This window comes from Macrotis lagotis, chromosome 1 (assembly GCF_037893015.1).
Source record: "Macrotis lagotis isolate mMagLag1 chromosome 1, bilby.v1.9.chrom.fasta, whole genome shotgun sequence".
NCBI lineage: Eukaryota > Metazoa > Chordata > Mammalia > Peramelemorphia > Peramelidae > Macrotis > Macrotis lagotis.
In genome coordinates this window covers 672,731,150-672,744,674 of record NC_133658.1, presented here as the reverse complement: position 1 = coordinate 672,744,674, position 13,525 = coordinate 672,731,150, and positions in this window count along the sequence as shown.

Genomic DNA, 13,525 nt, shown 5'->3' with positions numbered 1-13,525 from the left:
CAAACAAAATTAAAAAGGCTAATAAAATTGAAGAAAACATAAAGTCTATTTTAAGAAAAAAATTGATGTGGAAAACAGATCCAAGAGAGATAATTTATGAATTATTGATCTACCAGATAGCCTACAACAAAAAAAGGAGCCTGGAAAATATATTTCATGAAATTATCAGGGTAAAATGCCCAAAACAGCTACATCAAAAAGACAAATAGACATTGAATGAATGCACAGAATTCCTCCAGAAAGAGGCCCCAAGAAAACAAATGCAAGGACTATTAAAACAAAATTCCAGATTTTTTCAAATAAAAAAGTAAATGGTATAAGCAGTAAAAAAAAGAAGCAATTTAAATACAAAGGAAACACAATCAGACTTACACAGGACTCATCAGTTTCGAGACTGAAGGACTAGACAACATGGACTACCATATTTTGGAGGGTAAAGGACCTTAAATTACAATAAAAAATTTAATACTCTGCAAAATTCAGCAAGTTATATCAGGGGACAAGAAGTATTTACCAAACAAAATGGAAGACTTCCAACATTTCTTGATAAAAAAGATCATATTTGAACAAAGAATTCATTCTCCTGATACAAGACTCAGATGTAAAAAGGTAAAAAGAAGAAAGGGGGTACCAAAGAAATGTTAGTCAAGAGCATAAAATTGCATACTACTCTACAAGGAAAGATAACTCTTGTAACTCTTGAGAATTGTATTTCTCTTAGGCTAGTAAAAGGGTTGAATATATTTGAAGAGATTGTACTTAGAGAATATAGGCATGTATTTCTATTGAAAAAGGTCAAAATGTCATCACTATGATTGAGACAAGTAATCAAGGTGAAAAGCCAGGTTGTTTAAACTTGTGTGTCTCATATTATCTTTGACTTACTTTAATTTTGTCCTGCTCATATAGCTTGGTGCTTTCTGTGATTATGGCTTCCTATGCTTGGCAGTCCTAAGTCAATATTTTCTGTACCTTATAATCAATTGTAAAGTTCTTCAGAGAGACCTGCAGAGTGTCCCAGTACTTCAAATACATAGAGATTCTAATAGTTAATGAAATCCAAAGTGACTTTACTTTACTAGACACTACCACAGGAGCAGAGGAGGGTGGGAACTTACTTAGAAGGGTTGTACATAAGGAGGTAAGGATGTGATCTTACCTTAAGCAATTCTATAGTTAATGAGGATATAAGGAACATGCTTGGGGAGCTAAAAGAGGGAATGTGGGAGAGCATATTCTTGGAGAGGGTTACAAATTTTTCATGGAATTATTTGGCTTAACATAATGTTTTGATTCATGAGAATTTTGGAACCGTGAAAGGTACTTGAAAATAAGGGGTAAGGAATAAAGTGATTATAATTTGATGTGATTCATTATTCTTGAGAAGTATATTTCTAATGAGACAGAAGAGAGGGTACTTAGTGACTATGAGTCAGTGATGTTTATCAAGCAATCAGCCTTTGTACTTTGATTGGTAGTACTTTGAAATTATCAAGCAGTCAGTCAATCAACCTTTGATTTATTGCACTTTGTTAGTACCTGTATCAAGTCAGATAAAATGAACATAATTTGATAAAAGGGATTAAAGTACAAAGCAGGGTTAAAGCAATAAAAACATAAAGAAAAGGATAAGGCTAGAAATTAGTGGATAAATAACACCAAGTAAAGAATCACAAAGACTTATTATATTGTTCAACCATTCCCCAGTTGATGGATATTCACTTGATTTACAATTCTTGGCCAGCACAAACAGAGCTGCTATGAATATTTTTGTACAAGTGATGCTTTTAACCATTTTTCATGGTCTCTTCAGGTTATACACCCAGTACTAATATTTCTGGACCAAAGGGTATGTACATTTTTATTGTCTTTGCATATCCTTTGACCATTTGTCAATGGGAGAATGGATTGGTTTATTTTTTACAAATTTGACTCAATTCTCTATATATTTTTGAAATGAGTCCTTTGTCAGAAATACTATTTGTAAAAATTATTTCCCAATTTACTACATTTCTTTTGAACTTGGTTGCAGTGCTTTTGTTAAGGTATGTCATTATTAAACATATATGTACCTAGTTCTTTAGTGTCCAAATACCTCATAGAAGAAGCTGAATAAATTACAAGAAGACATAGCAAAACATTAATAATGAAGGACCTCAGCCTTCCTCACTCAGCAACAGATAAATCTAACCACAAAATAAATAAGAAAGAAGATAAAAATGTAAACAAAATCTTAGAAAACATAGATTTAATGGACATCAGGAGAAAACTTAATGAGGTTAGAACAGAACATCCATTTGCCATCTGTAGTACCCAGCATCTTTACTAAAACTGACCATGAACTAGGGCATAAACTCAATACAATAAAATACAGACAGACATAAATACTAAATGCAAATCTTTCAAATCATGATTCCATGAAAATTACATGTAATAAAGCATCATGGAGAAACCAAAATTAATTAGAAACTTAATTACTTATTTTTAAGAATGAGTTAATCAAACAAAGAATGATAGAAACATTCAATAATTTCATCCATGGGAATGATGACAATAGGACATCATAACAAAATTTATGGCATGCAATGAGAACAGTTTTCTGGGGAAATTTTATATCTGTAAAGGCTCATGTGAATAAAATAGAGAAAAAGAAGATCAATGAATTGGGCATGAAACTAAAAAACTAGAAGAAGAAAAATTAAAGGTCTCCAATTATATATATCAAATTATAATTTTTGAAAAATCAAGGGTGAGATTAATTAAACTGAAAGCAAGAAAACCAATGACAAAATAAATAAAAATAAGAGTTTTATGAAAATGGAAACAATAAAATAGATAAAACTTCTGTTAATTTGATTAAAAAGAAGAAGAAAATCAAATTATCAGTATCAAAAAAGGTAAACTCACCACCAGTGAGGAGGAAATTAAAGAAATAATTCAGAACTATTTTGCCCAACTGTATAAATTTGATAACCTGAGTAAATTGTATGAATAGTTACAAAAATACAAATTGCCAAGATTAATAATAGAGGAAATAAAATACTTAATATCATTGCAGAAAAAGATATATATATATATATATATATATATATATATATGAAACCACCAATAAACTACCTAAGAAACATTTTCCAGATCCAGATGGATTTAAAAGTGAATTCAACCAAATATTTAAGGAATAACTAATTCCATTTCTATATAAACTATTTAAAAATAGAAGTTCTGCCAAATCCCCTTTATGTCACCAATATGATGCTGATATCTAAAGCAGACTGGACCAAAAGAGAAAAAGGGAATCATAGAATGATCTCCCTAATGAACATTGATGCAAAACTCTTGAATGAAATCTTAGTAAAGAGATTACAGAAAGTTATAACTAGCATAATAATCTATAAGCAGATAGGATTTATACCAGGAAGGCAGAGATGATTCAATATTAGGAAAATAGTCTAATTTATTGCATATATTTAAAAAAACAACAGAAATCATATGATTATCTCAAAATATCCTGCAAAAGCTTTTGACAGAAATACAACATCCTTTCCTATTAAAATACTGAAGAGCATAGGAATAAATGGACCTTAAAATACTGTATGTAGGGGTCAGCTAAATGTTACAGTGGATTTGGTACTCACCCTGAAGTCAGGAGGGCTTGAATTCAAATTCTACCTCAGACACTTAATAATTATGTAACCTTGGAAAAATCACTTAACCCCATTGCCTTGCAACAAAAAATACGATATGAAATAGGGATAAACTAGGAACACTCCCAGTAAGATCAGTCATGAACCAAGGATGTGTATCATCACTATTACTATGCAATATAACAATAGAAATGTTAACTTTAAAAAAGACAAGAAAATAAATTGAATCATTCAGAGTTGGCAATGTGGAAGCAAAGCTTTTGCTCTTTGCAGATAATATAATGGCATACTTAGGCGACCTGATATAATCTGAAAAGCTTCCTGAAACAATGAACAAATTCAGCAAAATATCAGGCTATAAAAGAAACTCACCTAAATCATTAGCAAAGCCCAGGAGCAAGAGACAGAAAGAGAAATTCCATTTAAAGTACCTTCAGACAACATTAAATACTTGGAAATCTACTTTCCAAGACAAAGCCAGAAATTGTATGAGCACAATAACAAAACACTATTCACACAAATAAAGTCAGGTCTAAACAGTTGGAAAATTGTCACTTGCTCATTGTTGGATCAAACTAATATAAAAAATGACAATTCAACCCAAGTTAAATTATTTATTCAGTGCCATACCAATGAAATACACAAAAAAGTATTTTACAGAGCTAGAAAAAACAGTAACAAAATTCTAATGGAGTTACAAAAAGTCAAAAAAATCAATGGAAGTGATGAAAAAATGTAAATGTAAAGGACTCTTTTGATTTAGAACTATATTAAAAAGCAGCAGTTATCAAAAATAGAGCAAAGGTAGTTTATTGGTGGTTTCAATAGAAACAGTACTAAATGACTACAATAATCTACCATTTGACAAACTTAGAGACATTATTTTCTTGGATAAGAATTCACTATTTGACAAATATTATTGAGAAATTTGGAAATAGTATTGCAAAACTAGGCATAGAACAATATCTCACACTCTATATGGAAATAAAATGAAAATGTTGATAGGATTAGGCATAAAGAGTGATACCATACACCAGTTAATAGATCAAGAAATACTCTCTCAGATCTATGGGAAAGTATGCAATTTATGACCAAGCCAGAAATAGAGTACGCTATAAATTACAAAATGGATGATTTTGATTATATTAAAGTAAAACCTTTTCCACTAACAAAACCAATGCTGCCAAGATAAGAAGGAAAACAGAGAGCTTTCTCATTACTAAAAACAGAAAATATTGAGAGAATTTAATCAAATTTATTAGGTTAAAATCATTTGCCAATTTGATAGTCAAAGGATATAAACAGGCAGTTTTAATTGAAGAAATTAAAACTATATATACTCTTAAGAAAAATTGTTTCAAATCATCCCTGAATAGAGAAATGTAAATTTAAACAACTATGAATTTCTACCTTACTCCTATCGGATTGGCTAAGATGGCAAAAGGAGAAAATTATCAGTGGTGGAAAGGTTGTGGGAGATGTGGGACATTAATGAGTATTGGAGTATTTGTGAACTAATACAACGGTTGTACATTCTGGAAAGCAATATGGAACCATGCCAATGAGCAATATAACTGGTCCATCTGTTTGATCCAACAATTCCAATACTTGTCCCATATTCAGAAAAAATAATAAAAAATGGAAAATGGTTCAAAATCTTCATAGCATTTCTTTTTGCAGTAGCAAAGAATTAGAAATTGAGGGAATGTTCATCAAATGAGGATTGACTGGACAAGTTATGGTATATGAATGTTATGGAGTACTATTGTTTTAAAAGAAATCATGAAAATGAAAAAAATTACAGGGTCTGATGCTGAGCAAAGGGAGCAGAAACATGAGAAATAAGTTGATAAACCTTGATGAATGCAGTTACTCTCAGCAGTTCAGTGACCAAGGACAACCCTGGGAGACCTGTTATGTAAAATGATATCCCTATCCAGAGGAAGAAAACAAAACAAAACAAAACCTAAAAATCTATGGAATCTGAATGAATACTACATTCACTTTTTAAAAAGCTCATCCTTAAATACTCTTTTAAGGACTATTTCCATGTACTTGTTCTAGTATAGTAGGAGATTTTTTTCATGATAATTTCCTTCAAGCTATTTTCCAAACTCTTTTTCTGATTGTGAATTTCAGGTAGGTAGACTATAATTCATAAATTATCTCTCTTGTAACTATTTTTCAAGTCGATCATTTTTCTACAATGATTTACATATTTTTAAATTTTTTTCAGTCTGTTGACTTTGATGGAATTTTGATGTATCATAGAGTAATTAGTTCAATTTGAAAAATTTTAATATTTATGGTTTTATTTTCTTCAGTTAATTTTGGGTAGGTTAATTTTTACATTCAAATGAGTTGCTTTTCTTTTACAGTTGGTCAATTTTACTTTTGTATTTTTCCCATTTATTTTATTTCAATTGGCATTTATTTTTCTTTATGAAAGTTTTTTTTTAACATTTATCTAAATACAAATGTGTATTTTTAAGTTACACGATTTCCTTCCACCCTCCTTTTCACCCCCCCCCCCTTCTCCTCAGTGTCCAATAGTCAGGTGAATATTGTACATATACATTTATTTTTAACATATTTACAAATTAGGTATTTTTGGCATGAGAAATTAGGATTAAGGGAAAAGAAAGAAATCCATGAGATAGGAAAGACATACATAAGAGAAAATTGTTAAAAAATGAGTGTAGTGCTTATCCTGATTCTGTAGGCTTCTTTTTTGGTTTGTTTTATTTTGTTTTTCTTCCTCTGGATAAGGATAGCATTGTCCATGGCTGGTCTCCTAGGGTTGTCTGAGCTGTCTGGATTGTTGAGAGGAGTGTATCCATCATGGATGACCAATTCATAATTTTTTTGTCAATGTGTAGATTGTTCTCTTGGTTCTATCAATTTTCCTTTAAAAAGAGATGTTTTTCTTTTCCAGTTCTTCAATTTTGCTTTTAAAGAAATTCTTTTCTTCTCTCAATTTTTCTTAATTCTCTTGCATGATACATATCTTTTCCTCAGATTTTCTTCTCCTTCTCTTTGGTTTTTAAAGGTGTTTTGAGGTGTTCCATGAAGACATTTTGTATTTCTGTTCATTTATAGATTTCATATACTCCTTTGAAATGCCACATGTTGGCATTTTGTCTTTGCTTTCACCTTCTGAGTTTTTACTGGCCCTATCAAAATAATAACTTTTCAAGATTAGCACTCTTTCGGGGGCTAATTTAGATGACTGAGTTTTGTCCTTTGGGAATAGAGGATTCATGCCAAGCTTTTGTCTTGGTGGTGGTGTTCTGATCTCTGGGTTACTTCTCTAGTTTTCCAGATTCTCCATTTTTTCCCTGTTCTATTGCAGTCCAATGCCACACCATTTTCCTTGGTTCAAATTTGTCTCTGACACTGGGGTTAGGACCCTCACTGCTTGCCTGCTATCAAAGGATCTGCTAAGTTAGAACCTGAGTTGTACTGTGGGTAAGATCATCCCACTGGCTTCCTAGATCTCCTGCCTACATGGAGCTAAGCCACACTATCCATTTACCGACATGAGACAGATTATTTCTCTGAAGTTCTAAGGTATACCAAGTTTAAAACTTGTTTCACTCTATTTTTTGTGCATTCTGTCACTTTAGAGTTTATATAGAAGGTAAATGCAGAGTTATTTTGGGAAAAACAGGTATTTCCTAGATTCATACCACTATCTTCCCAGATTAGTATTCTTAATTAATTTAGCACAGTGAAGTCAAATACATCATTGAAATTATATGACAGATGCTCAAGAATTTTGAGATACTCCAAGAATAAATTGGCGTGGGAAAAAGTATTGATTATAAAATCTATTTTCAAAAATGTAACAAAGTTGCATTTCAGGTATGACCTTTATCATAAAAAGTTATTCAGAGGAAATACATGAATTTATAGAGCAATAAGTGTTTTCTGAACCAGGTTAACTAGTTGGTTGTTCAACATAGGTTAAATTCAATTAGTACTTAAATAAAAATGGTCTATTGGGAAAAAGAAATATGGATGTTGAAAGGAAAGTTATCACTTACTATTTTTCTTAGAATTATTATAAGAAAAGTATTTTTTGAATCACAAAACATTCTATAAAGATGAGTTATTTGTTATTTCTGGTGTACATTGAGAGGGGTATTATAGAAATATAGACAAAAGGGATAAAAGGAAAGTGGTTCATAAAATTCACTTTGGAAATTATAAAAACTTTGGACATATTTACAGACTAAATACTACATTAAAATTATAATTGGAATACTAAAACCATGTTTTGTAGTAAATTGACTAGACAGGATATGATCGGAATTATCTGTGCACTCACTGAATGGAGAAGTATAAAGAGTGTGGCTCCTTATTAGACAGTGCTATAACTGGTCTAATTAAAGAACTTTAAAACTGTATTTAGAATAATGAATAAGCAAGACAATACAAATGTGTGGATAACACTAAACACAAAGAAAAACTGAAACCAAAGATGATATCATTACTTGTATTACATTGGTATAAAGGAGAAAGAACTTAATCTTGGAATTAAAGTTCAGAAAAGGGCAACACAAATGAATAGAAAGTAATTGTGGTTAACATTTGAGTATGACTGAAAGAATCAGGGCACTGGTGTTAAAACTAAAGATTTGGAATGAATACATTTTGTGAATGTCAAAGTGAATAACTATTTACAAATCTCTAAAATGCTGAGATGAATGACTTCTATCTCTTTTATGCCTATTGTACCTGTCCTCCAGCTGATAGGATGATATAATAATTGTATAAACAACACATCCTTTGAAATGTAAATTAGATAATTTTAGTACATATAATGAGAAATACTACTTTGTATAGTATTAACATACTATTTGTGAGATGTAACAGATTGCAAAATCTTTCATTCTAGTAGGACCAATAGAATGTTAAAATACTAAGATAGTTTCCTTCCTTCCTTCTTTATTAATATTGGAGATGTTCTGTGGAGGATTTATGGAAAGACATAGAACTTCAGAGAAAAGAAAAGTTTGAAAACCTCAAATAAAAATTATAGTAAGTATTACTAAAGGGAGTAGCCATATCCTTGCCATCACATGTGTTGAATTTTTAGTATGTACTGCTTAAATAAGCATATAATGTTTATGGAACTCCTAAACACAAATGTATTATAGAAGGTAGTGTAAGATTTTAGATTTGGAGAGATATTCTAAGAGAATCAGAGAGGAAAATAATTTATTTACCAGCATATTCTTGATGCTTCTTTTGGAAATAGAATATTGGTATGAATTGAATACCAATATGACTCTTTCTGACAATTCCTCTTTTATTCATTGTTGTTTCAGTAGATGAAAGTAATCTAAAGCTAAGATTTTTTTCTCACTTATCTACACATGTGCTTTAGAGAGAACATTACATATATTTGGTATTTAGTGTATGATTGTTGATTTAATCCCTTCATGCTTCAAGTTGAAATAAAATAAGTTTTATATTAAATGTTTTATATTTGATTTCCTATTTTAAAATACTTTAAAATGACATGTCCTACTCTCTTCAGGTACATACATACATACATACATTAACAATATTCAGCATTTTCCTAAAGTGAAAGATTTCTAATTTTTTTAAAATTCAAATTCCTTTTATGCTTTTCAAGTTTTCTTCCAATTAGCTTAATATATTCTTGTTATCTTGATTTTATATATCTTAAATAATCTTAAAATGATATATACATATCAATATACAGGAAAAATACCCACTTATAAAAATTATGATGAGAAATGAATTTTTCCCATTAGTAATGTTCACAAAGAGTTTAGTATTAAAGTTTCAAGGTTTGAAAATCATTTTAATATATTTAACGTATTCTCAGTTAAGACTCTATCACTGAAAACAATGAATTCGTGGCAAACATTATTTTCTTTGCATTACTGCTTCTACTTTCCTGTCTTTATTAGACTTTGAAACACTATCTCATCTTATAAAGATTCAGGTTTATAGCCAGGTATCTTGATTTGCCAAGAAAATATTTCTGCTACAAAGTAAAAAGCAATTAAGTCACCTTTTACTAAACTGTGTATATTGTGTGAATTCCTTTCAAGTAGATCATTAATGGGCCTACTGAGATATTTTTTGATTAAATAAGACTTGAGGATTTGGGGTTTCTGTTCTTTCTGTATTTCTTGAGTTTCATTTACCTCGTTTATTTCCTATTCTAGTAGTCCCAATATGGTCCATAACATTTGCACTTTGCAACCCAATCATAGGTTCTGCCTTAATTAAATTGAAGGAGAGGAACTAAACATAAATATTGTCATTTTTTTAGAGACATCTCAAATAACCTTTCCAACCCCACTTACAAATTTTAAATAAAGGTTTCCATCCCTTTATTGCCCTTCATGCCTGTCTTCCAACTGATTATGATGAGTTTGAATTTGTAGAAACATCTACTTAGCAACAAACATGTTGTTATTCTTATAAATACTTTGTTGTCATGGTGACAGGAGAAGATAGTTTATGTGTTGTCTTCAACAGAGATAAAATTGCATAGTTAAGACTTTTACAAATGTAGTAATTAAGAGGAAAAAGACAGGTGGAAACCAAGGACAGGACAGGAATTGTGTTTAGAAAGGGCACTGAACGTAGAATTTATGGAGCCCTTGGGTTTAGTCACAATTCTGACTCTCATTAGTCAGATCCATGTCTTTCCCTTAATGTAGGAACCTTACAAGATGGTCGTAAAATAACTTTTAACATTTTAAAGTATAATGCAAATTTGAGTTGCCATAAAATGAATTGAAAAGATCCTTGCCCCCCACCCTCAATAACTCAATGTTCTTTTTCTTTTCTACTAGGAAACTCCAGAAATTAATCATTTACAATCCTTTCTTATTTCTTGAGGCCATAACCTCTTCTTTCTGACATGGATTACCATAATTTTAAAATAATCCTCAGCAAAGGGATTTGCATTCATTTTTCTCCCTTCAAACAATTTGAAGGTTTAATTTAAGATTTTGTTTTAAATTTGCTACTTAATGTATTTTTAAAATACTTGAAGTGGCTTTATAGGGTTTCCAATGACCAAGAGTACTTTTATTTTTACATGAGAGAGAGCCATGGTTTAAGAGATAGGAGGAGTGATGGTTAAGAATAAAAATACAATATAGATAGTAGGACTTTGAATCAGAAATGGCAATGTTTAGGTCCTTTACTAGGACTATATTGGAAAGGATGAGATTTTGATGCTCATTTAGGTTGAATCAATACAAGGGGCTTATTCTCATGAGACTGAAAATAAAGGACAATCTATATTGTTTAGTCAGTATTGATGGCAGAATAGTTGTGAAACCCAGTGTAGAAGAGTGCTTCTGAGAGGCTAGTGAATCACTATTCTGGAGAAAGTGATATCCTCAGCTCCTCTAATAAAGAGATTACAGTCCTTAAGGAAAAGATAATGTACATTTTACTTTTTCTTTTCTTTTTTTGTGAAGCAATTGGGTTAAATGATTTGATAAGGTGATACAGATACTGTATCTGGATTTGAACTCAGGTGCTCCTGAATCCAGTGTTGGTGCTATATCTGATGTGTCACTTTGCTGCCCCCAAACCATTCATTTTCTGTTATACTATTCAAACTCTTCTCAGTCCCATAAACCTCAGGCCTTCCATCTCTTCCACCATGACCTTTTGAACCCAGTGATATCTTCAACAAACTTCCCTTAGACACTAGCTCCCATTTTTAGGACTTGCCCCAGAATTATTCCAATAGGGCATGTAACTTTCTATTTGTGCCTTTTTTGCTAAAAAATGGGGAGTAAATATATTACTTGTTCCCCAATGTCACTTTCAGAACTTCCCTTTCTCATCAATAGCTACATGTCCTCCTTTTATATTCATTCTAGCAGATGTATAACACTAAATTAAGCTTTGGAGTTTCTCTCATCTAATAAAAATCTGTGGTGATTGATTTGATTCTAATCAACTTCTAATTAACTAAATGATTCAGCAACTAATCCAATCCATGTATCCATGTGTCATAATTTATATGTGCAATGCAGTAAAGTACATATATATATATATCTGTTCGCATACCTAAACACAGACAAAATTGCATAATGAAGGGTAGGCAGAACTCAGAATAAGCATGATTTGATTTGATTACAAAATGTTTCTGTTACTATGGTCAAATCACTTAAATTCACATTTTTCCAAGACATTCTCAAACTTCACATTAATTTCATATACAAAATATCCTTGGGAATTTGCTGCCTGATTATGACTTTGTAGTTGACTTGGGGATAACAAAATACAACAATTTGAATATCAGCTTTAGTGCAAGAAATAATTAGAAATCTAAATCTCCCTTCAAAAAAACCCCTTTATCATGTGTCCTAAGTCAAAAATAATTACTTTTGATTAATCCATGTCACCAAGGACTTTCTATTAATAAGGATGATTAAAAATGTTATATTGTATCAAGTAACATTTATCTAAGGACTTTAATTTTGAAGAATAAATAAAACTTCAATTTTAAAGATGTGAAAATAGGCATCAAGATTCTAAACTTAAATAGATAGTAAGTGATTAAATATTCATAGTCATTTTGAACTTGATATCATATTCCTGATTGCTAAATGATTTCCAAAATATTAAATGATATATATTTTCCTTTCAAAAATTTATATATTCATTTACTTGTAGTTTTAAAAATCTTCTATGTCTGAATGTAGTTATAACATGAATTAAGTTTTAAATATTTTAAGCAGAAAAGGAAACATATATATAGTGTCTTCTTATATGCTAGACACTGAAAATCGTGAAAAATCTTATTTTATTTTTTTCTCACAATAAACCTGCAAGGTAAATTTATTACTAATACTATCTTATAATTGTGGAAAATGAAACAGGCAGAGGTTAAGTGACTTGTTTATGACCACATAATCTATTAGTGTTTGAGACAAAATATGAACTTAGAAATTCTTTGCTTCAGGTGTAGAAGTCTGAAAATTGTAGAATATTGATATTAAAGAGAACAGATAATGTACTCTTAGGGAACATGGAAATGATCAAGGCTAAACCAAATTTTTAGAGTGAAATAAATCTTCATAATCAAGGTAGTGCCATAATAAGAGATGAAGCAACTTTCAGGATGATGCCATATTACTCACTTTCAAGGAAGGTTGTATTTCACAAGGCAAATAGATTTAAATTGTAATAACTGAAATATTTAGTGAATATCTACCTAGAAAATATTACATTTGGTAATTAATGGTTAAATTTAATATTGTATAAGGTGACTTATTATAAAATATTAATGATATACACTGTCGATTGCAATTGCAATGCTGATATTTACAATAAATTAATTAATTTTCTATCAATAAACTTCATAACTTTTTAGTTCTTTCCTCTGTTTTTCATGTTTCTTTGTCTGCTGATTCCCATTTATTTTCCCTTACATATGAGTAAATCTAGAATAAAAGGTTTTTCTTTTTCTGCTTTTCATTAATTTTTCCTCATTTCATAAAGGTTATCTAGATTTTAAAGAATTAATTTCATTTATAAAACTTATTTACAGAAAGTTAGATTATATCTAATGCAGTTTACATATTGAAAATAACTTTTTCTTTTAATCACTGAAGAGAAGACTTTCTTAGAGTTTGGAAGACCATCTCTCATATTTTGGATTTGGGATTACTTGGTATATTCAAAGTGGAGATCATTGTGATGAATTATATTCCTTGAAGAATTCCTATTATTAATATTCATTTTGGATGTGTTCTATCTTTGTGACCTTAGAAGAAGAGGAAACAGAAGTAAAAGAAAAATAATTAGAAAAACAAGAAGGAGAAGGAGGAGGAGGAGGAGGAATGGAAATGCACAAAGGTCTCATG